This window comes from Mus caroli, unplaced genomic scaffold (genome assembly GCF_978045245.1).
Source record: "Mus caroli unplaced genomic scaffold, Mus_caroli_1 scaffold_8, whole genome shotgun sequence".
In the NCBI taxonomy this organism is placed as follows: Eukaryota; Metazoa; Chordata; class Mammalia; order Rodentia; family Muridae; genus Mus; species Mus caroli.
Window position 1 is genome coordinate 127,787,839 of NW_028227263.1, and position 26,054 is coordinate 127,813,892.

A 26,054-nucleotide genomic window follows, 5' to 3' on the forward strand; every position below is an offset into this window, starting at 1 on the left:
GTTTTTGTGATCGAGCCAAGGAAGAGGCCTTTGATGGGGATACCTCAGTGAAGGAGATAAACCTTTAGAGTTTTCAGATCTCTGTCTCTGTTTCCATCCGTCCCTCCCTCCATCCATACCACCCTGCTTTTCCTGTTCAACAAGGTCTCACAAAGGGGTCAAATCTTCAGGAAATATAAAACTCTCTAAGTCTCTCCAAGACTTCCAATCACCATTCAGTCTACAATGAGGTGAGAATGCTCTGTCCTTTCCAGTAACAATTCCTCCAATTTTCCAGTGAATACAGACATCCAAAGTTCTCCAGGTGCCTCAGGTCTACCAAGACAACAGTGTGTCATGGCTTCGGAAGTACCTTCAGGGTCACAAGATTCTCCCAATGATCCAGGAACACAGAGGAAAAAACGAAATATGCCCTCCATAGAGCAAAAGCTAGTCCTGCAAGAGCATTTTGAGGAGAGCAAGTACTTGAACAAGGAACGATGCAAGTCACTGGCTCAAAAGCTTGGCATGAAGGAGAAACAGATCAAGGTATGGCCCCTCTTGTGTATCCCTCTCTCTCTACTACTCAGCCACTTTCCCATGAGTCACTCATACACTTTCTGACTGTTGCATTTTGGTGTCCGTCTATAGCTTTGGGTTTCTTGCCCCAGTTCCAGGTTGGTGAAGGGTAATAAAGGTATATCCAAGGCTGGATTTGCATCTCCTCTAGTCTCATTGCAGAATTCTGGTGTATGGGGGAGGCATGCTGGTACCATACAGTGTCAGTGAATCTTAGTGAGCCCAAATAGAAGCTTCCTTCATCTGTGGGTTTCATGTCCAGCTCTCCCTGCCTTTAGGTTTTTGTGTCCAGGTTCCTCAGAGTTCTGTGATGGATGGTGGATAGAAACCAAGACTCAGAGGCCTTTCACTCAGCATCTTCAGATTACGGATCCAGAGGGAGAGTGCAACTGACCTCATTTTTTTTTTGACAATTGTTTATTTATATTCCTTCTTTTTATTCAATCTTCTTTTTTTACACTCCAGATTTTATTTCCCCCCCTCTTCACCCTCCACGTGCCATACCTCCTCCTTGCTCCCTGTCTCCATGAGGATGTCCCCACTCTCTCACCCCTACCCCACCAGACCTCTAAACTTCCGGGGGCCTCCAGAGTCTTGGGGGTTAGGTGCATCTTCTCTGACTGAAACAAGACCCAGACATCCTCTGCTGTATATGTGTTAGGGGCCTCATATCAGCTGGTTTATCCTGTCTGGTTTGTGGTCCAGTGCCTTGAGAGATCTCCTCGGGGGTCCAGGTTAATTGAGATTGCTGGTCCTCCTACAGGGTTGCCTTCCTCCTCAGCTTCTTCCAGTTTTTCCCTGATTCAACAGCAGAAGTCAGCAGCTTCTGTCCATTGGTTGGGTGTAAATATCTGTCTGCATCTGGCTTTTTCAGCTGCTTGTTGGGTCTTTTGGAGGGCAGTCATGATAGGCCCCTTTTTGTGAGCTTTCCATAGCCTCAGTGATAGTGTCAGGCCTTGGGTCCTCCCCTTGAGATGGATCCCACTTTGGGCCTGTCGGTGGACCTTCTTTTCCTCAGGCTTCTCTCCAATTCCATCTCTGCAGTTCTTTCAGACAGGAAGGATTATGGGTCAGAGTTTTGACTGTGGGATGGCAATCCCATCCTTCACTTGATGCCCTTTCTTTCTGCTGGAGGTGGGCTCTACAAGTTCCCTCCCCCCACTGTGGGGCATTTCATCTACGGTCCCTCCCTTTGAGTCCTGAGAGTCTCTCACTTCCCAGGTTTTTGGTTTCTTCTGGGGGTGTTCTCTCAACCTTCTATCTCCTGAGTTTTACTGTTTCCTTTCTTTCTGCTGGGCCTCAGGGCTTCAGTCCTTTTCCCCTACCCAATACCAGACCATGCCCCCCCCCCCACCCTGTGCCATCCTCTTTCCTTCCCAGGTCTCTCCCTCCTCCACCTTGTGGTTGCATTCTTCTCTCTCCCAAGTGGGACTGAAGCATCTTCACTTGGGCCCTTCAGCTTGTCAACCTTTTTGAGTTGTGTGGACTGTATCTTGGGTATTCTGCACTTTTTTTGGACTAATATCCACTTATTAGTGAGTGCATACCATGCATGTCTTTTTGGGTCTGAGTTACCTTTCTCAGGATAATATTTTCTTTTCTTTTCTTTCTTTTTTTTAAAAATTCTTTTTTAAAAGATTTATTTATTTGTTGTATATGAACACACTGTTGCTGTTTTCAGAACAGCAGAAGAGGACACCAGATCCCACTACAGATGGTTGTGAACCACCATGTGATTGCTGGGAATTGAACTCAGTACCTCTTAACCAGTGCTCTTAACCTCTGAGTCATCTTTTCAGCCCAGGATGATATTTTCTAGTTTTATCCATTTGTCTGCAAAACTCAGGATGTCCTCATTCTTAATAACTGAAGAGCATTCCATTGTATAAATAAACCACATTTTCTGTATCCATTCTTCTGTCATGGGACATCTGAGTTGTGTCCAGCTTCTGTCCATCACAAACAAGGCTGCTATGAATGTAGAACACTTGCTCCTGTGGCATGGTGGGACATCTTTTGGGTATATTCCTAAGAGTGGCATTGCTGGGTCTTCAGGTAGACCTATTTTCAATTTTCTGAGGAACCTCCAGGTTGATTTCCAGAGTGGTTGTACCAGTTTGCAATTTCACCAGCAATGGAAGAATGTTCCTCTTTCTTGGCAACAAACATCAACATTTGATGTTTTGATCCTCGCCATTCTGATTGGTGTAAAGTAGACTCTCAGAGTTTCTCTGATTTGCATTTCTCTGATTACTATGCACTTTGAACATTTCTTTAGGTGCTTCTCCTCCATTTCAGATTCCTCTGTTGTGAATTCTCAGTTTAGTTCTATACCCCATTTTTTTGATTGGGGTGTTTGGTATTTTTGGTGGTTAGCTTCTTGAGTTCTTTATATATTTTGGATATTAGCCCTCTATCAGATGTGGGGTTAGTGAAGATTTTTCCCAACCTGTAGGCTGCTGATTTGTCTTATTGACCATGTCCTTTGCCTTACAGAAGCTTTCCAGTTTCATGAGGTCCCATTTATCAATTCTTGATCTTAGAGCATGAGCCAGTAGAGTTCTGTTTAGGAAGTTTCCTCCTGTGTTCAAGGCTCTTTCTTTCTTTCTTTCTCTCCTATTAGATTCAGTGTATCTGGTTTTATGTGGAGGCCCTTGATCCACTTGAACTTGAGTTTTGTGCAAGGTGACAAATATGGGTCTATTTTCATTCTTTTACATACAGTCAGTTAGACCATTTATTGAAGATGCTTTCTTTTTTCTATTGTATATTTTTGGCTTCGTTGTCAAAGATCAAGTGTGTGTAAGTGTGTGGTTTTATTTCTAGGTCTTTAATTCTATTCCATAGATCAATTTGTCTGTCTCTGTACTACTGCCATGCAGTTTCTATCACTATTGCTCTGTAGTAGAGCTTGAGTTCAGGGATGGTGATCCCCTTAGCCGTTCTTTTATTGTTAAGAATTGTTTTTGCTATCCTTGTTTTTTTTTCCTTTCCAAGTGAGTTTGAGAATTACTTTTGCCATGTCTTTGAAGAATTGTGTTGGGATTTTGATGGGGATTGCATTGAATCTGTAGATTGCCTTTGATAGGATGGGCATTTTTACTATGTTAATTCTGCCAATCCATGAGCCTGTGAGATCTCTCCATTTTCTGAGATCTTCTTTGATTCCTTTCTCCAGAGACTTGAAGTTCTTGTCATACAGATATTTCATTTGTTTGGCTTAGAGTTACCCAAGATATTTTATTCTTTTTTAAAAAAGATTTTATTTATTTATTTTATATATGTGAGTATTCTGTTGCTTTCTTCAGATGCACCATAAGAGGGCATCAGAACCCATTACAGATGGTTGTGAGCCACCGTGTGGTTGCTGGGAATTGAAGTCAGGACCTCTGGAAGAGCAGTCAGTGTTCTTAACCACTGAGCCATCTCTCCAGCAAGATATTTTATATTATTTGTGGCTATTGTGAAAGGGTTGTTTCTCTATTTTTTTTTCTTTTCTCAGCCTGTTTATCATTTGTATAAAGGAAGGCTACTGATTTATTTGAGTTAATTTTATATCTGGCCACTTTGCTGAAGTTGTTAATCAGCTGGAGAAGTTCTCCGATAGAATTTTTGTGGTCGCTTATGTATACTATTGTATCACCTGCAAAGAGTGATACATTTATTTCTTCTTTGCCAGTTTGCATCCCCTTAATCTCTTTTTGTTGTCTTATTGTTCTAGCTAGCACTTCAAGTATTATATTGAATAGATATGGGGAGAGTGGGCATCCTTCTCTTGTCTCTGATTTTAGTGGGACTACTTCAAGTATCTATCCATTTAACTTGATATTGGCTGTTGGTTTGCAGTAAATTACTTTTACTATGTTTAGGTGTGGGTGTTGAATTCCTGATCTCTACAATACTTTTAACATGAAGGGGTGTTGTATTTTGTCAAATGCTTTTTATGCATCTAAGGAGATGATCATGTGATATTTTTCTTTGAGTTTGCTTATATAGTGGAATATGTTAATGGATTTTAGTATATTAACCATCCTTGCATCCCTGGGATGAAGCCTACTTGACCATGGTGAATAGTGATTTTGAAATGGATTCTGTTTCCAGGAATTTTATTGAGAATTTTTGACTTGATATTCATAAGTGAGATTGGTTTGAAGTTCACTTTTTTGGTTGAGTCCTTTTGTGGTTTAGGTATCATAGTAATTGTGGCTTCATCGAATGAATTAGGTAGTGTTCCTTCTGCTTCTATTTTATGGAATAGTATTGGTATCAGTTTTCTTTGAAGGTCTGGTAGTATTCTGTACTGAATCTGTCTGGTCCTGGGCTTTTTTTGGTTGGGAGGTTTTTAATGACTTCTATTTCCTTATGGGATATGGGTCTGTTTAGAAAGTTTACCTGCTCTTGATTTAACTTTGGTATGTGATATCTGTCTAGAAAACCAGCAGTCTGTCCCAGCAGAAAGGACCAGGTGGATGGGGATTGGAATTTGGTGGGCAGGGGTTTTGGAGGGCAATGGGTCCCTGAGTCTACTGGGCTCCCAGTGACAGCTGTGGGTCTTTGGGAGGGTTCTTATCAAATGCTCGGTGTGTGAGTGCAGCAGATCTTCTGGGATGCCTTAGGATATGGTGTCTTCTTCAGGGGAGCAGACTAGCTAGCAGTCTGTCCCAGGAGAAAAGGGCAACTGTCCTCTTATGAGTTCTCTTTTCCTTTTTTCTCCAGACCCATTTTAAGAATAAACGAGCCAGAGAAAGGCGGAAGAAGGGTCAACAACTGCCTGGGAAGATTGAAAGTAAACCTCATTGTAGGCCCACCTACCCCAAAGGTGGTAAAGTTCTTGTTTCTGCTACCAGTACAGATTCTGTGTGCCAGAGACATGTGGATGTCAGCTATCCTCCTCAGTTTAGATCATTGAGTAACTCCCCTCACCAGGAATCCAATTTTTCCCTCATTGATCAGCCCTTGGAAGAGATGTGTTTCAGCAAGAACCACATTATCAGGGAGCATCAGAGGCAGAAGTGTAGAGAACTTCCCAGGGAACCAGAGCACTTATCTAGTGATAGGTCTAGACTTCCTAATCTTTGTTCTCATTCTCATTTGTCATCCAGTGATGATTCTTTGTGTGAGAGACCCTCTGGTTTAAGGTCTCCTCTACTCAGACCTTCAAATATTACCACAAATGCAGAATCCACTTCCTCCTTGTGTCAGACACCATCAGTTGTGAGCCCTCTTCCTGAACTCAGCCATTTGAATAGTTCCCTAGACCAGATGGCCATCTTCTCCAAAATTGATCAGGCCTGTAAGATCTACCTAAAGAATACAAGGTCTGGGGAGCAAAGGAAGCAGAGGGAAAAGGATGTGGTATAAATGAAGATGCAAGGCCAGGGTTTCTGGGCTAAGCCCCCCAGTCTTAAAGGCACTATCTTCCTACTAACCACTGCCTTTGAGGATATCTTGTCCCAGGGACAGTCTGTTCTCAGTTCTCCCGCTGTAGCCCAAGATCCAGCCTCAGCACAAATTCCACAGTCCAGCACAGCTTTGGCAGCTGGAAATCTGAGGGAGATTTCTTTGCTCAACACACACTCACAGAAGATGTTCATGACTGGACTGCCATCCAAGACCAGCTCTTCCTTGAACAGCTCAGTGACTTGGGTGCTGCCTTAGATGATGAGTCACACAGCCTGACTTTCCTGAGCACTTCTCACTCCTGGATGTCATTTAAGAACTGTTGATCCAGAGGTTTAGGACACGACTGTCTCCACCTGCCAAAGTGTATGGATGAAGTTTGGGTACTGATTGTTTGAACACCTGATGTAAAAAATTTCAAGGAAAATTTTGTGAAATTTTCTCAGTTAATGTGTATTATGTATTTTCAATATATCCCAAATGTACAGCCATTTATTCAACATAACATTTGTATTGATTCTCTCACATATATATATATATATATATATATATATATATATATATATATATATATATACCCTGTATTCTCTGTATACCCTGGATGTCCTGGAAATAACTTTGTAGACCAGGCTGGCCCTGAACTCAGAAATCTGCCTGCCTCTGCCTCCCGAGTGCTGGGATTAAAGGCATGCGCCACCACGGCCTGGCTCTCATATTTATTCCTATCAGATACCACCTGATCAAATGTACTGTCCTTCCACGCCCACCCACCCTTGTGACCACCTTGTCCCCTAAAGAGTCAAATAAATAAAAATAACCAGATGAATTTGTGTTATGTATATTCTCACTGGAGCATGGGGACATACATACTCTTCATGGACTGCTCTATAAACAGAATATATCTCTTCCCCTCCTGCACCCTTTCCATTAGCCATCAACTGCGCATTGGTACACTTCAGTGTTCCATCCCATTAATGACTTCTCTTCAGTGCCTCCATGACTAGTATGTTACTTTCTTGGGAGGCAGGATGAGTTGTCATATGAATAGCAGTTATACAGAAGCCTTCCATATCCTTCCCTCTCAACTGTGAGGCTGCAGTCATCAATATAACAGCAATATTATCCTTCTTACTCTTTACAGTAAGTGGAAGAATGGATTATAAGTGTTTACAGTGTTTCTGTAAAAGCATACCATAAACACAGACCCTAGGAGCAGATGAATCATGGCCCCTGATAAGGTTCTCAGAGGCCTCCAGAATCATAGACACTGACATGGACTAAGGGAGAAGCATAGGTCACTCACCTCAATATGGTCTCTGTGCTCCAGCAAGGTCTGGTGACATCAACATGGCTTCAGGCTGCAGTCCAGACCATACAGATGTGTTTAGATACAGATCTCAAGTCGTCTAGGATAGCCTTTTTTTGGTCAATTTTTTTATTAGATATTTTCTTCATTTACATTTCAAATGCTATCCTGAAAGTCCCCTATAGTCTCCCTGTTCCATGCTCCCCTACCCACCCACTCCCACTTCTTGGCCCTGGCGTTCCCCTGTACTGGGGCATATAAAGTTTGCAAGACCAATGGGTCTCTCCTCCCAATGATGGCTGACTAGGCCATCTGCTACATATGAAGCTAGAGAAATGAGCTCTGTGGGTACTGGTTAGTTCATATTGTTGTTTCACCTATAGGGTTGCAGATCCCTTCAGTTCCTTGGATACTTTCTCTAGCTCCTCCATTAGGTGTCCTGTGTTCCCTTCATTAGATGACAAAGAGCATCAACTTCTGTATTTGCCAGGCAATGACCTAGTGTCCCAAGAGATAGCTATAAGAGGGTCATTTCAGCAAAATCATGTTGGCATATGCCATAGTGTCTGTGTTTGGTGGCTGATTATGGGATGGATCCCAGTCGGGACAGTCTCAGGATGGTCCATCCTTTGGTCTCAGCTCCAAATTTTGTCTCTGTAACTCCTTCCATGGGTATTTTATTCCCCATTCTAAGAAGGAATGAAGTATTCACACTTTGGTCTTCCTTCTTATTGAGTTTCATGAGTTTTGCAAATTGTATCTTGGTTATTCTAAGTTTCTGGGATAATATTCACTTATCAGTGAGTGCATATCCTGTGTGTTCTATTGTGATTGGGTTACCTCACTCAGGATGATATCCTCCAGATACATCTATTTGCCTAAGAATTTCATAAATTCATTGTTTTATTTTCTTCAAAATTTTATTAGATATTTTCTTCATTTACATTTCAAATGCCATCCAGAAAGTCCCCTATAGCCTCCCCCTTCCATGCTCCCCTATCCACCCACTCCTACTTCTTAGCCCTGGCATTCCCCTGTACTGGGGCATATAAAGTTTGCAAGACCAAGGGGCCTCTCTTCCCAGTGATGGCGAACTAGGCCATCTTCTGCTATATATGTAGCTAGAGACACGAGCTCTGTGGGTACTGGCTAGTTCATAATTTTGTTCCACCTTTAGGGTTGCAGACCCCTTCAGCTCCTTGGGTACTTTCTCTAGCTCCTCCACTGGGGGGGCCCTGTGTTCCATCTTATAGATGACTGTGAGCATCCACTTCTGTATTTGCCAGGCAAGGGATAGCCTCACAAGAGATAGGTATATCAGTGTCCTTTCAACAAAATCTTGCTGGCATATGCAATAATATCTGCGTCTGGTGGCTGATTATGGGATGGATCCCCATTTGGGGCAGTCTCTGGATGGTCCATCCTTTGGTCTCAGCTCCAAACTTTGTCTCTGTAACTCCTTCCATGGGTATTTTGTTCCCTATTCTAAGGAGTAATGAAGTATCCATGCGTTGGTCTTCCTTCTTGATTTTCTTGTGTTTTGCTAATTGTATCTTGGGTATTCTAAGTTTCTTGGCTAATATCCACTTATCAGTGAGTGCATATCAAGTGACTTTTATTGTGATTGGGTTACCTCACTTAGGATAATATCCTCCAGATACATCCATTTGCCCAAGAATTTCATAAATTCATTGTTTTTAATAGCTGAGTAGTACTCCATTGTGTAAATATACCACATTTTATGTATCCATTCCTCTGTTGAGGGACATCTGGGTTCTTTCCAGATTCTGGCTATTATAAATAAGGCTGCTATGAACATAGTGGAACCTGTGTTCTTATTATCAATTGGAACATCTTCTGGGTATATACCCAGAGAGGTATTGCTGGATCTTCTGGTAGTACTTTTCCAATTTTCTGAGGAACTACCAGACTGATTTCCAGAGTGGTTGTATAAGCTTGCAACCCCACCAGCAATGGAGGAGTGTTCCTCTTTCTCCACATCCTCGCCAGCATCTACTGTCACCTGAATTTTTGATCTTAGCCATTCTGACTGGTGTGAGGTGGTATCTCAGGGTTGAGATATTTTCCTGATGATTAAGGATGTTGAACATTTTTTCAGGTGCTTGTCAGCCCTTTGGTATTCCTCAGTTGAGAATTCTTTGTTTATCTCTGTAACCCATTTTTAATGGGGTTACTTGAATTTCTGGAGTCCAGCTTCTTAAGCTCTTTGTATACATTGGATATTAGTCCCCTATCAGATTTAGGATTGGTAAAAATCCTTATCCACTCTGTTGGTAGCCTTTTTGTCTTATTGACAGTATCTTTTGCCTCACAGAAGCTTTGCAATATTTTGAGGACTCATTTGTCGATTCTCAATATTACAGCACAAGCCATTGGTGTTTTGCTCAGGAATTTTCCCCCTGTGACCATATCTTCTAGGCTTTCCCCAACTTTCTCCTCTAAAATTTCAGCGTCTCTTGTTTTATGTGGAGTTCCTTGATCAACTTAGACTTGAGCTTTGGACAAGGAGATAAGAATGGATCAATTAAAATTCTTCTACATGATAACCGCCAGTTGTGCCAGCACCATTTGTTGAAAATGCTGTCTTTTTTCAACTGGATTGTTTTAGATCCCTTTTCAAAGATCAAGTGACCATAGGTGTGTGGGTTCATTTCTGGGTCTTCGATTCTATTCCATTGATCTCCCTGTCTGTTGCTGTACCAGTACCATGCAATTTTTATCACAATTGCTCTGTAGTACAGCTTGAGGTCAGGCATGGTGAATCCCCCAGAGATTCTTTTATTATTTAGAATAGTTTTTGCTATCCTAGGTTATTTGTTATTCCAGATGAATTTGCAAATTGCCCTTTCTAACTCAGTGAAGAATTGAGTTGGAATTTTGATGGGGATTGCATTGAATCTGTAGATTGCTTTTGGCAGAATAGCCATTTTGACTCTATTAATTGTCTTAGTTAGGGTTTTACTGCTGTGAACAGACACCATGACCAAGGCAAGTCTTATAAAAAACAACATTTAATTGAGGCTGGCTTACAGGTTCAGAGGTTCAGTCCATTATCATTAAGGTGGGAGCATGGCAGTATCCAAGCAGGCATGGCGCAGGCAGAACTGAGCGTTCTACGTCTTCATCCAAAGGCTGCTAGTAGAAGACTGACTTCCAGGCAAATACGGTGAGGGTCTTAAGCCCACACCCACAGTGACACACCTATTCCAACCAGGTCACACCTATTCCAACAAGGCCACACCTCCAGAGGGTGCTACTCCCTGGTCCAAGAATATACAAACCATTACATTAATCCTGCCAACCCATGAGCATGGGAGATCTTTCCATCTTCTGAGCTCTTCTTTGATTTCTTTCTTCAGAGACTTGAAGTTCTTATCATACAGATCTTTAACTTCCTTAGTTAGAGTCACACCAAGGTATTTTATATTATTTGTGACTATTGTGAAGGGTGTTGTTTCCCTAATTTCTTTCTCTGCCAGTTTATCCTTTGTGTAGAGAAAGGCCATTGATTTGTTTGAGTTAATGTTATATCCAGCTACTTCACTGAAGCTGTTTGTCAGGTTTTGGTGCTCTCTGGTGGAATTTTTGGGGTCACTCATATATACTATCATATCATCTGCAAATAGTGATATTTTGACTTCCTCTTTCCCAATTTGAATCCCTTTGATCTCCTTTTGTTTTCTAATTGCTCTGGCTAGGACTTTAAGTACTATATTGAATAGATAGGGAGAAAGTGGACAGCCTTGTCTAGTCCCTGATTTTAGTGGGGTTGCTTCAAGTTCTCTCCGTTTAGTTTGATGTTGGCTACTGATGTGCTGTATATTGATTTTATTATGTTTAGGTATGGGCATTGAATTCCTGATCTTACCAAGATTTTTATCCTGAACGAGTGTTGGATTTTGTCGAATGCTTTCTCAGCATCTAATGAGATGATCATGTGGTTTTGTCTTTGAGTTTGTTTATATAGTGGATTAGGTTGATGGATTTCTGTATATTGAACCATCCCTGTATCCAAAGATGAATCCTACTAGATCATGATGGATGATTGTTTTGATGTGTTTTTTTTTAATTCGGTTTTCAGGAATTTATTGAGTATTTTTGCATCAATATTCATAAGGAAAATTGATCTGAAGTTCTCTTTCTTTTTGGGTCTTCTTGTGGTTTAAGTATCAGAGTAATTGTGGCTTCATAGAACAAATTGGGTAGAGTACCTTCTGTTTCTATTTTGTGGAATAGTTAATTAGGTCTGCTTTGAAGGTCTGATAGAATTCTGTACTAACCCTATGTTCTGGTCCTGGGCTTTTTTTTTTTTTTTTTTTTGGTTGGGAGTCTTTAGATTACTGTGGTATTTTAAAAAATTAATTAATTAATTAATTATATATAAGTACTCTGTAGCTGTCTTCAGACACACATAAGAAGGCATCAGACCTCATTACAGATTGTTGGGAGGCACCATGTGTTTGCTGGGATTTGAACTCAGGAAAAGCAGTCAGTGCTCTTAATTGCTGAGCCATCTCTCCAGCCCCCTGAATGTTTCTTTTTCTTTAGGGGATATGGAACTATGTAGATTGTTAATCTTTTCCTGATTTAACTTTGGACCTGTTATCTGTCTACAAATTTGTCCATTTCATCCAGGTTTTCCTGTTTTGTTGAGTATAGATAGGCTTTTATGATAGGATGGGATGACTTTTTTGGATTTCCTGAGATTCTGTTATTATGTCTCTCTTTTCACTTCTGATTTTGTTAATTAGCATACTGTCCCTGTGCACTCTAGTTAGTCTGGCTAAAGGTTTATCTAACTTGTTGACTTTGTAAAAAAACAAAAAACAAAAAACAAAAAAACAGCTCCTGTTTCTGTTGATTCTTTGTATAGTTCTTTTTGTTTCTACTTGGTTGATTTCAGCCCTGAATTTGATTATTTCCTGCTGTCTACTAGTCTTAGGTGAATTGAATTTGCTTCCTTTTATTCTAGAATTTTAGGTGTGCTGTCAAGCTGCCACTCTATGCTCTCTCTAGTTTCTTTTTGGAGGCACTCAGAGCTATGAGTTTTCCTCTTAGCATTGCTTTCTTTTTTTTTAATTTTTAATATTTTTTATTGCATATTTTCCTCAATTACATTTCCAATGCTATCCCAAAAGTCCCCCATACCGCCCCCCACTTCCCTACCAACCCATTCCCATTCTTTTGGCCCTGGCATTCCCCTATATTGGGGCATATAAAGTTTTCAAGTCCAATGGGCCTCTCTTTCCAGAGATGGCCGACTAGGCCATCTTTCGATATATATGCAGCTAGAGACAAGAGCTCCGGGGTACTGGTTAGTTCATCATGTTGTTCCAACTATAGGGTTGCAGATCCCTTTAGCTCCTTGGGTACTTTCTCTAGCTTCTCCATTGGGAGCCCTGTGATACATCCAATAGCTGACTGTGAGCATCCACTTCTGTGTTTGCTAGGCTCCGGCATAGTCTCACAAGAGACAGCTATATTTGGGTCCTTTCAGCAAATCTTGCTAGTGTATGCAATGGTGTCAGCGTTTGGAAGCTGATTATGGGATGGATCCCTGGATATGGCAGTCTCTAGATGGTCCATCCTTTCATCACAGCTCGAAACTTTGTCTCTGTAACTCCTTCCATGGGTGTTTTGTTCCCAATTCTAAGAAGGGGCATTTTGTCCACACTTTGGTCTTCATTCTTCTTGAGTTTCATGCGTTTAGCAAATTGTATCTTATATCTTGGGTATCCTAAGTTTTGGGCTAATATCCACTTATCAGTGAATACATATTGTGCGAGTTCCTTTGTGATTGTGTTACCTCACTCAAGATGATGCCCTCCAGGTCCATCCATTTGGCTAGGAATTTCATAAATTCATTCTTTGGGTATGCTGTGGCTTCATTTTCATTAAACTCTAAAACGTCTTTAATTTCTTCCTTGACCAAGGTATCAGTATCATTGAGTAGAGTGTTGTTCAGCTTCCTCATGTATGTGGGCTTTCTATTATTTATGTTGTTATTGAAGATCAGTCTTAGTCCATGGTGATCTGATAGGATACATGTGACAATTTCAATATTTTTCTATCTGTTGAGGCTTGTTTTGTGACCAATTATATGGTCAATTTTGGAGAAGGTACCAAGAGGTGCTGAGAAGAAGATATACCGTTTTGTTTTACAATAAAATTTTCTGTAGATATCTGCTAAATCCATTTGTTTCATAACTTCTGTTAGTTTCAATGTGTCTTTGTTTAGTTTCTGTTTCCAGGATCTGTCCATTGATGAAAGTGGGGTGTTGAAGTCTCCCACTATTATTGTGTGAGGTGCAATGTGTGCTTTGAGCTTTACTAAAGTTTCTTTAATGAATGTGGCTGCTGTTGCATTTGGAGCATAGATATTCAGAATTGAGAGTTCATCTTGGGAGATTTTACTTTTGATGAGTATGAAGTGTCCCTCATTGTCTTTCTTGATAACTTTAGGTCGAAAGTCAAATTTATTCAATATTAGAATGGCAACTCCAACTTGTTTCTTGGAAACATTTGCTTGGAATATTTTTTCCAGCCTTTTACTCTGAGGTAGTGTCTGTCTTTTCCCCTGAGGTGGGTTTCCTGTAAGCAGCAAAATGTTGCGTCCTGTTTAGTTAGCCAGTCTGTTAGTATATGTCTTTTTATTAGGGAATTGAGTCCATTGATATTAAGAGATATTAAGGAAAAGTAATTTTTGCTTCCTGTTATTTTTGTTGTTAGAGTTGGGATTCTGTTCTTGTGTCTGTCTTCTTTTAGTTTTGTTGAAGGATTACTTTCTTGCTTTTTCTAGGGCGTGGTTTCCGTCCTTGTATTTTTTTTTTCTGTTATTATCCTTTGAAGGGCTGAATTCCTGAAAAGATATTGTGTGAATTTGGTTTTGGCGTGGAATACTTTGGTTTTTCCATCCATGGTAATTGAGAGTTTGGCTGGTTATACTATCCTGGGCTGGCATTTGTGTTCTCTCAGTGTCTGTATAACATCTGTCCAGGATCTTGTGGCTTTCATAGTCTCTGGTGAGAAGTCTGGTGTAATTCTAATAGGTCTCCCTTTATATGTAACTTGACTATTTTCCCTTACTGCTTTTAATATTTAATCTTTATTTAGTGCATTTATTGTTCTGATTATTATGTGTTTGGAGGAATTTCTTTTCTGGTCCAGTCTATTTGGAGTTCTGTAGGCTTCTTGTATATTCATGGACATCTCTTCCTTTAGGTTAAGGAAGTTGTCTTCTATAATTTTGTTAAATGGCCCTTTAAATTGAAAATCTTCATTCTCATCTACTCCTAGTATCTGTTGGTTTGGCCTTCTCATTGTGTCCTGGATTTCCTGAATGTTTTGAGTTAGGATCTTTTTGCATTTTCTTTGATTGTTGTGTTCATGTTTTCTATGGAATCTTCTGCATCTGAGGTTCTCTCTTCCATCTCTTGTATTCTGCTGGTGATGCTTGATTCAGTGGATCCTGATTTCTTTCCTAGGATTTCTATCTCCAGAGTTGTTCCCCTTTGTGATTTCTTTATTGTTTCTACTTCCATTTTTAGATTCTGGATGATTTTATTCAATTCCTTCACCTGTTTACCTGTGTTCTCCTGTAATTCTTCAAGGTATTTTTGTGTTTCCTCCTTAAGGGCTTCTACCTGTTTAGCTGTGTTCTCCTGTATTTCTTTTTTCTTTTTTCCTTTTTGGTGTTTTCGAGACAGGGTTTCTCTGTATAGCCCTGGCTGTCCTGGAACTCACTTTGTAGACCAGCTTGGCCTCGAACTTAGAAATCAGCCTGCCTCTGCCTCTGGAGTGCTGGGATTAAAGGCATGTGCCACCACGGCCCGGCTTCTCCTGTATTTCTTTAAGAGAGTTATTAATGTCCTTCTTAAAATCCTCTACCAGCACCGTAAGATATGATTTTAAATCTGAATCTTGCTTTTCCAGTGTGTTGGGGTATCTAGGACTCACCATGGAGGGAATACTGGATTCTGATGATGCCACCTAGTCTTGGTTACTGTTGGTAAGATTCTTGCATTTGCCTTTTGCCATCTGGTAATCTCTGGTTTTATATGTTCTTGCTGTCACTGGCTGGAGCTTATTCCTCCTGTTAGTCTGTAAGCCTGTGTCCTCACTCCTGGGAGATCAGCTCTCTACTGGGAAAACCAGTGCACAGAGGGCTACAGAACATCCCCCATCCTGGCTGCAGATGTAGGCCTGTAGTATCCTGTCCCAGAAGCTCTGTTGCTTCTGCAGAATGTGCTCGCCTGAGTGGACCTGCCTTTGAGAGACACTGGAGAGAATGGTGATCTCACCTGAGTACTGGGGTCAGAGAACTTCCTGGAGGCAGGCTTTCCTCTGGCAGGGAAGGTGCACAGAGGACCGAGGACCAGCTCCACCTCCTGATTGATTGTAGGCCTATGTAGGCCCATAGGACCCTGTCCCAGAAACTCTTGCTTCTGTAGCCTGTGTAATCCTCAGTGGACCCGTCTTAGAGAGACACCTGAAAGAAAAGGGTGATCTTACCTGGGTCTCATGGTCAGAGCACTCCCTGGAGGCAAGCTTTCCTCTGGCCTACTCTCTTCTTAATCACTGCTAATTTCTTAGCTCCAGCTAACCAGCATCAGTAACGCAAAGTTTTCAATTCAGAAGTTCTGGTATGTTGATAATCACATCTGATTCTTCAGCCCCTGCTAATGAAAACCACAGAATGTTCACAATCAAAATAGCAATGGCTCTGATAAGAGTCTTTAATATTCCCTCAGAAATTTCACAAGCCAGGCCTCCATCTTCTGCACTGTTCTCAACATTATTTTCCAAGCTAGTACAGAACATCCCACAGAGCTCTTAACACAAAATGGATCTTCTAGCTCAAAGTTCCAAAGTCTTTCAAGTCCTCCCCAAAACATACTCAGGTTGTCACATGAACACCCCATTCCTAGTACCAATTTGTCTTGGTCATGGTTTCTATCCCTGCACAAACATCATGACCAAGAAGCAAGTTGGGGAGGAAAGGGTTTATTCAGCTTATATTTCTACAATGCTGTTCATCATTAAAGGAAGTCAGGACTGAAACTCAAGCAGGTCAGGAAGTAGGAGCTGATGCAGAGGCCATGGAGGAATGCTTCTTACTGGATTGCTTCCCCTGGCTTGCTCAGCTTGCTTGCTTATAGAACCCAAAACTACTAGCCCAGAGATGGTACCACACACAAGGGTCCCTCCTCCCTTGATCATTAATTGAGAAAATGCCTTACAGCTGGATCTCATGGAGGCATCTCCTCACCTGAAGCTCCTTTTTCTGTGATAACTCTAGCTTGTGTCAATTTGACACAAAATCAGCCAGTCCAATGGCCATGTAATTCATTACCAGATTTGTGAAACCTTTCAGAAGCAAGGCCAATTAATGTTTCTCCATGGTAAGTTGTTTTAGGTAGTCTGTTTTGCCTTCGATGTGGAGAAAGAAGAATGAGGAATTGAAGGACAGCTTTGACTATACAGGAGCACCAACCTTGCATCAGCTGCAGATGTCAATGCTTTGAAAGGAAAAAAATACACGAAGTAACAACAGGCTAAAACTCTCCACGAGACTGGAGGATTTCAAAGAGAGGAATATTCATACACTCTTAATGTCAACATAGGCTACAGGAAAATCAGAACTGAGACCACAGGACTGTAATCCCAGCTACTTGGGAATCCGCTAGAGAACTGCAAATTCAATGATAGCTTGGGTGGCAGAATGACTTTGAGGTTAACCAGGGATATGTGACCAGAACTTTTCATTTGAAGACAGGGGAGTAGAGACTATAAATGTATCTCAGTGGGACACTTCTTTCTATCTCCTTATGAATTGAACCCTGATTCAATCTCTATTCTTCAGAAAACAAGAAAAAGGAGGATTGAAAATTACTTCACAAACTTACTAAATTTTGTGAAGGCCTAGCAAGAATCAAATGAGAGTAAATGTCTGGTTTGTGTGGAGATGAACATGAAGGCCTCGCCTTTGCTCTCATGTAGGACTCTAAACCACAAGGAAACACCCAGTCCAAGAAGGGAGTAAAGACTATCACCTAAATCCTTCAGTCAAATTAAGCAAGCTTTATTTTCTGTCAGACAGTGCTATCTTCCTAAAGCAGAGTTTGAAAATATAGAATCAAACACAGTCAAGGATAGGGTTATGTAGTCCAAAAAAACTGCAAGGCTAGAGAGTTTTCAAGGATGCGGAATGTCCAGAGAAATTCCAGAATCAGGTTAAAGCACTGTCCATTTGAATGTTGCAACCAGCAGAAGTGAACTTGCTCTGACCTTACACCAAAATAGTTCCCATCCTAAGGATGGAGTGAGGCTAATTCATCAGTACTGCATATTCTACATCCATTATTCTGTTAAGGGACACCTGTTGGAGTCCAGCTTGACCCAGGATTGGAGTTCTCAACTGGAAGCAGGGATATCTGGAAGACGCATAATAAATATACACAGACTACTTTTTGGGCACAAGCTGACAGGCAACTTTTCAAGGCTTAAAGTTTCTCTCTCTTCTCTCTCATTCTCTGCTCTTGTTCTTGCTCATTCACTCTCAGCTTGAAGCTGCACACATTCTTCATTCTCCTGAACACACTGCTTTTCTCCTGTGCACTGTTCTTTACACACCTGTCCACACACATCTCACACACACACTACATGCACTTTTTTTTTACTCACACACACACACACACACACTCCATACACACCTCACAGTCTCTCTCCACTCACTCTTCACATTCTCTCTACACTCACTCTTCACATGCTCTTCTCGTGCTCTCTTGCCTTTCCTTGCCCCAGTCTTTTTTTTTTTAAAATATATTTTATTACGTATTTTCCTCAATTACATTTCCAATGCTATCCCAAAAGTCCCCCATACCCTCCCCCCCTCCCCCATTTCCCTACCCACCCATTCCCATTCCCATTTTTTTTTTTTTTTTTTTTGGCCCTGGCGTTCCCCTGTACTGGGCCTTGCCCCAGTCTTTTATTGATATTCCAAAAGCAAATTTACAAAAGACATTTATATAATCATTGCTAAATCAAATTCAAAAGAATAAACACGTCCCACAAAAAAAAATCAAGAATTACAGTTGCTCCCCAAAGTTTCAAGCCTATTTCCAGGCCAATAGCCAAAATAATAATAATAATTGCAAACTTATCATTCTTTAACTTTAAGTCATTATACTTCAGTGCTCAGAGCTCTGAGGCCAGCTTCTTAGATTTTCTTGTGAAGCGCTAATGATAAATGATGTGGGCAAAGCTGCCAGGCAGTGACCAGAAAGAATGAAGTCACCCTTAACACAGTAGTTCTGCTAGCTTTCTGTTTCTGCACATTGCATACAACGACTCTCCTAAGAGTCCCAGTGATTTGACTTAGCTTTACTAATAGAAGGTTTTACATATTCTATACTTGCTTATCGAGGAATCACTTTCAAATGTTTTTGAAAAATTTATTTCATAACTTAAATAGTTTTTGGGTGGTGGGGGCTGATGAAATGGCTCAGTGGTTAAGAGCACCAACTCCTCTTCCAGAGGTCCTGAGTTCAAATCCCAGTAATCACATGGTGGCTCACAACCATCTATAATGAGATCAGATGCCCTCTTCTGGTGTGTCTGAAGACAGTTACAGTGAACTTACATATAATAAATAAATAAATAAATATTTTTTAAAAGTAGGGTTTTTTTTTCTTTCTTGGGGTCCCAATGTTTGCTTGTTTGCTCTATTTCATTCTAATAATTTCTTCAAACTTTATTTGCAATTCAAGCATTAATCTGAAACTACCATCGTGCAGTTATTACATTGTTTCCAAGATGAGAACACACAGCGTGCACCTGGGCCATTAGGACATTAGGACATTAGGACATGCCTCAATTTTAACTGTTTAAGAATCATTACATTAAGGAAAATCTAGCTTCACAGAATGCACCAGAGCAGAAGAAAGAAGTAAGAAAGTCAGATATAATAGAACAAGTATGGACTCCAAGGCCAAATGAAAAGCAGTCATGCACAAATGAAACCTATATGACCCATGTCCGGGCCTAAAGTTAGGAGAAATGGGAACACTTTTTTTTTTTTTTTTTTTTACATACTACTGAAATATCTCCATTCTGGCCTACTACAGGCAGTCCCTATCCTTGTATGCTGTCCCCAGCAGACACCTAGGCTATTTCTAATTTCTGGCTATTATGAATAGAGCAGCAATGTACACTGTTGATCAAGTGACCTTGTGGTGGGGAAAAGCACCCCTTTGATATATGCCCAGGAGTGGTACAGCTAAATCAAGAGAAAGATCCAATCCCATATTCTGACGAACCACTTCACTGAATTCCAGTGGTGGAGGAGTGTCCCCTTGCTCAATAACAGCATAAGACATTAATGGTGTTATTGACCTTCACTATCTTAATGGGTCTAATATGGAATCTCAAAGTAGTTTTGATTAGTATTTTCCTGACAGTTAATGAAGTTGAATATTTCTTTGTTTCTCAGACATTTGATGTTACACTATTGAGAATTCTCTGCTTGGATCTATACCCTATTTTAACTGGATTTTTGGGGTTTTAATGTCTAGTTTCCTGTGTTCATTCTAAAATATTTATATTAGTCTTCTATCAGATGTGCAGTTAGCAAAGATCTTTTCCCATTTTGTAGGCTTCTGCTTTGTCTGAATGACAGTGTCTTTTGTCTTACAATAGATTTCCTGTTTCATGAGGTCCCGCTTATTGATTGTTGATCTTACTGGCTGCACTATCAGGGTTCTCTTCAGAAAGTCTTCCCCTCTACCAATGACTTCAAGTCTGTTGGAGTCCAGAAGTCACCTAGAAACCACACAAACACTGATCTCAGTCAGACAGGGATGGTCTATTGAACATACACCCTAAGACTGATCAATCAGAGCTGTAGCTCAGAATTCAAGGGCTGAGGCTACAACTGTGAACAATTTTCTGTGCCCTCTTATAAAGGCTAAAACCAAACCAACTACAATGAGCTCACATGCAAGTGCTGGAAGCACTGCTTTGTGGTTCAAGCCATGTTAGACATAGTAGTTCATATAGACTTTTAAAATTTAATTTTATTTGTAATTCATTTTTTACACTCCATATTCCATTCCCCACCCCGCCCCATCCATCCTCTGAGGACGTCCAGGTCTGTGTTCATTCATGTAGACATTGAATACAATGGTGCCACATGAAGTCTATACTTGTGGAATTTCTTAAGTTTAACAAACCTCATAACATAAGAAGATAGCAGGGTATGTGGTCAGCATGACCCTGATCTGAGTCTTTTTTTTGTCTTTGAAAATGACTGGCAGTCATTTTATAGCAACAATATGAAGTAGCTGGCAGGCATGGGACAAAATGGCTACAGCTATGCTTAGGGGGCAGGACTGAACAAATGCTATTCCCCATTTTCTCTTATATCTGGCTCAGTGTGTCTTGTAGAGATTATGTTCAGATCTATAATCCACTTGGATTTGAGTTTTGTACAGGGTGATAAATGTGGGTCTATTTTTATTCTTCTACATGTAGGTATCTAGTTTGATCAGAAGTAGATGATGACTTTGTTTTAGTGTGAATTTTTGGCTTCTTTATCAAAAAATAAGGTGTCCATATATGTATGAATTTATTCCTGGGTCTTAAGTTTAATCTAATTGATAAATGTGTCTCTTTTTTCCAATGCCCACTACGCAGTCCAGGCAAGAGGATCTCAGTGTCACTAGGAATAGAAAATGAGAAGAACCTGTCGCACCCTCTTCCATAGCCCAGAGTCAGAGTTGCTGTAAAACCCCACGTGATGGTTCTGGTCTTTGGGATGTCAAGTTGGTGAAGAAAGCCAAGACTATGATGAAGAAAGCTCAGAAGAAGACGAATCACTTGGGGAAGAACGGGGAAGCAGATAGGCATGTGTTTGATATAAAGCCCAAGCACTTGCTGTCCCGGAAGAGGAAAGCTGGTAAACAGGACAGGAGATAATGCCCTCTTTGGTTGTTACAGTTTAACTAGACTCTTGATTATTTTGGGGTGTGGTATGGTGTGTTTATCAAATTTGTAATCACTATCTGTTAACCAAAAGAAACAAGAGGAATGACTTTTATTTATTTATTTATTTTATGAATGACTTTTAAATGCTTGTTGCTTTGCTGAAAACTGGTAAAGCTAAGTGTGCAGCACTGTGGTCACTGTGCAGTTCGGATGTTTACATACAGAGTGTTCTGTACTTGATGAGTTTCTTTCAACATTTTACAGAAAAGACTTATTGGTGTAAGGAGGCTGCTTGGGTGGGGGAAAAACTGTAGTGGGATTTTTGTCACCCAAAGTACCTATTTTTGTTAAGAAAGTATCCCTGCTGGGAAGTCTAAGCAGAAGGCTCCTCTCCTTACATTTAGGGTGTGTCAGAGCTTAAACTACTCTCTTAAATTATTTTCTAAACCTGTAGTACAATGTATTATTGTAACTCCAACCATTTTATCCAAAGTAAACATCGAGCAAAAACATAATTTGATTACTTAACATTTTGTTTGATTTAATTGCAAGACATTTGAGGGCCAAAAGGAGGTGGGGCAGGGAATAGGACTTTGTTTTGTTGTTCTTAGAGCAGAAATACTTTTTTTTTTTTTTAAAGGAAATAAGTGGCTAGGGTATAGGCTCAAAACAACAACAACAACAAAAAAGACTTCTTTCATAAACAATATAGAATTAAGATTGATGTCTTAGAAAGTATAGAAACATCTATGGGAGGGACCCTGGTATACTTGGAACTATAGCCTGTCCACAGATTAGAAGATACTCTTCAAACTGTCAGTGCTTCCTCTTAGAGTTACAGCTTCTGACCTTTATCAAAACCCAACAACTTACCAATGTATTACATACTCTATCCTAAAATTATATGGACTCCTTTGAGAATTTAAGTTGATGCTGTTGATGGGCTTTTTGTAATCTGCCCTTATTATGTTTAGGTATGTCCCTTTAATCCCTAAGAGCTCCAGAACATTTCTCATGAACAGGAATTGGATTATGTCAAACGCCTTTCCTCCATCTATTGAGAAGAGTATTACACAGCTATTAAAAACAATGAATTATGAAATTCTTAGAAAAATGGATGGATCTGGAGGATATCATCCTAAGTGAGGTAGCCAAATCATAAAAGAACACACATGATATACACACACTGATAAGTGGATATTAGCCCAGAAGTTCAGAATACCCAAGATACAATTTGCAAAGTACATGAAACTCAAGAAGGAAAACTAAACTGTGGATACTTCGATCCTTCTTAGAAGGGGGGACAAAATAGAGAGGGAAGAAGTTACAGAGACAAAGTTTGGAGCAGAGAGTGAAGGAATGACCATCCAGAGACTGCCCCACCTGGGGATCCATCCCATAAACAACCATCAAAGCCAGACACTATTGCATATGCCAACAAGATTTTGCTGACAGGAGCCTGATATAGCTGTCTCCTGAGAGGCTCTGCCAGTGCCTGACAAATACAAAAGTGGATGCTCACAGCCATCATTGGATGAAGAAGCTCAAGGTCCGAAATGAAGGAGCTAGAGAAAGTACCCAAGGAGCTGAATGGGTTTGCAACACCCTTAGGAGGAAAAACAATATGAACTAACCAGTACCCACAGAACTCCCTGGGACTAAACCAGCAATCAAAGAAAACACATGTTGGGACTTGTGACTCTAGCTTCATATGTAGCAGAGAATAGTCTAGTCGGTCATCACTTGGAGGAGAGGCCCTTGGTTCTGTGAAGGTTCTATGCCCCAGTACAGGGGAATGCCTGGGCCAGGAGGCTGGATTGGTGGGTTGGGGAGCAGTGGGAGTGGGGAGGGGATAGGCGATTTTCAGAGGGGAAACTAGGAAAGGGGATAACATTTGTAATGGAAATAAAGAAAATATCTGGTAAAAAAAGCAGAAATGTAAATGCCACACATGTTGAAACAGAAGTATATGCTGTATTTAAGGGATCGTCAAAGATATGAAAAAAAGAAGAAGAGAAGAGAGCAGCATCATTAAGGTGAAATCTTCTGGGAAGTGTTCTCTGAGAGCACAGAGGCTGTGTTACAGAGATAGCCAAAGTTGTAACTTGTGCAGTGGCTGGACTTTGTAAGGTTTAAGAGTCACCCAGGTGGTACTGGTTTTAAAAGCATGAAGTGGTCATGAAGAGCAGCTGAGGCTCAGTACTGTGAGAGTCCATGGAACGCCATTGATGAAGGTACAGCATCAATTGCAATTGATGGCCCAGGACTTGAAGGGGGTATGCAAAGGAGTTAAGGCTTTGAACCAAGAAGAGAGCCTATGAAAGGCTACTGGTGAAGCCTAGTTGCAGTGGAAGACAGCAGTGTTTCGGATATGCCTGTACCATGAGATGACTACCAAGAACAGCAGCAGAGGTGGAGTACAGGCATCTGGAGCATAGAAGACAAGGTATGTACTACAAAGTGAAGGGCTGGAGAAGTGACCCAAGCCCTTGGAGGAGCCTAGAAGAAAGTGAGTGGATCCCAGACATTGGACAGTTGGAGCTTGATTTTGCTTTTGATTGTGACTGTGTCCTAATATTTTTTCCCTCGGGAAGAAATTATTTTAATGGAGCCCACAGCTAAGAGACTTTTAACTGTAAAAAGACTTTGAATTTTTAAAAGAGATTGGTTATTTTAAAGAAATTGAAATTTTAAGAATTTTCAAAGACTGTGGGCCTTTTAAAGTTATTTAGATCTTTGGGATGAATAAGAAAGTAAGGGTTGAGGCTTAATAAATAGTGTTGTGTTTGTGTGTCAAGTTGACAAGAGGTCAATTCTACTGGCTGATTTTCTGTCAATTTGACAGAAGCTGGAGTTATCACAGAGAAAGGAGCTTCAGTTGAGGAAATGCCTCCATGAGATCCAGTTGTAAGGCATTTTCTCAAGGTGTGGGGAGGGACCCTTGTGTGTGGTACCATCTCTGGGCTGGTAGTCTTGGGTCCTAAAAGAAAGCAAGCTGAGCAATCCAGGGGAAGCAATTCAGTAAGAAACATCTCTTCACTGCCTCTGCATCAGCTCATGTTTCCTGTCCTGTTGATTTCCTTTAGTGATAAACAGCCATGTAGAAATGTAAGCCGAGTAAACCCTTTCCTCCACAATTTGCTTCTTTGTGAAAATTGTGTTTGTGCAGGAATAGAAAATATGACTAAGACAGCCATCAAACTTAGTTCTATGGAAAGCCCTAGTTTCTTTAGGATTCAGGCCCAGGAGAGCAGGAACAATGTTCTCTTACTCACCATCGTCCTCATAATCCTGCTCAGTAGGTGTTGTGTAAAAGAATGATTAAACTTTGAGTGATTCTAGTTACCCACACCTTTAATGCTAGCACTGTAGTAAGTTAAGGCAAAGTAATGCGAGTGAGTGTAAGGCCTGGCTGCTCCACACAGTACATTTTAGTATACCTTGGTCTACAGTAAGAGACCTTGAGTCAAAATCAAACAAGAGCAAAGAAAGCAATTATGATTCAATCAATAAAATTAGGACTCTCTTGGGTGGGGCAGAAATGTGAGTGGCTTCTGTTTGTACATCTAAAAGATTTGTGGGCAAGCTGGTGTGGTGGCTCACGCCTTTAATCCCAGCACTGGGGAGGCAGAGGCAGGCGAATTTCTGAGTCCGAGGCCAGCCTGGTCTACAAAGTGAGTTCCAGCAGGACAGCCAGGGCTATACAGAGAAACCCTGTCTCGAAAAAGCCAAAAACAAAAACAAAAACAAAAACAAAAACAAAAAAACTAATAATAAAAGAAAAGAAAAGAAAAGAAAAGAAAAGAAAAGAAAAGAAAAGATTTGTGAGCCTGCCAGGTCAGGGATCCAAAGACTGGGCAGACCTTTGAGATTCTTTCATGGACAATATATGTAAGCCCTGGTGTCAACGAATTTAAATCCAACAATATGATGGCTCTGAGTAGATTCAAACACAATCTATGTCTGTGTGATTTGTCTGGAATATAGACTCGCCACACACGTTAATCACTCTGGCTGGACATCTTGAGTTTTGTTCAGGTTTTCACTTCTTTCTTTGGAGTATCCTGGTTCGGCAGCATGCCAGGCAGGGAGGATGAAACACAGGTGATTTTCACATCGTGCTTCTTTCCTTGGGATATGTGGAAGCTGATGCACACCAGGAGGGAAAGTATGATACAAAGTTCAGACTGGGTGGCTCAGCATGACTATGTGGCATTCCTAAAGTTAAAGATTGTCTGTTGGGCTCCTGAGATCAGATGGAGAAGATGAAGCATTGAAAAGAAAAAAAGACTCCTGTGTTTCGTGCTGAGGTTAGTAAAGCTGTCTGGACATAGTAGACCACAACTTTACTAAGGTGGGAAGTACAACACTTTAGCACATACATTTAATTGCAAACAATGACATTAAATTGAGGGGAAGAGAAAGTGATGAATTAGAGAAAATTTTGACAGAATGAGTCAGAGATAGGATGCATCAAACACTCAGGAGAACAACTACTTGAGAATATAGCAGAGAGAGGCACTTGGGTGAGTTGAGAATTGAGTTGGTTAATTGAGAGTCAGTGCCCTGAGTACAGGTCAGGTCAGTGGAGTTGAGTTTTTCTGTCTGTGAGTACATTCATTGTGTGTCAGCACAGGCACTTGAAGCCAGAGAATAAGAAAGAGGCAGAAGACTAGCACTAAGTGACAGTTAGTTTGGGGACAAGCAGAGAAATTCAATGAGAAGCTGACAGAAGGTAGATTAAATAAGACAGAGTGCAAAGAAGATTGAACCAAAACAGTTGAAT

At 40.7% G+C, this 26,054-nt stretch overlaps 1 pseudogene; it reads left to right on the plus strand.

The window, feature by feature from the left end:
- Positions 1 to 336: 336 nt before the first annotated feature.
- LOC147003476 (oocyte-specific homeobox protein 4 pseudogene) lies at positions 337 to 6,274 on the plus strand (annotated as a pseudogene).
- Positions 6,275 to 26,054: the final 19,780 nt, after the last annotated feature.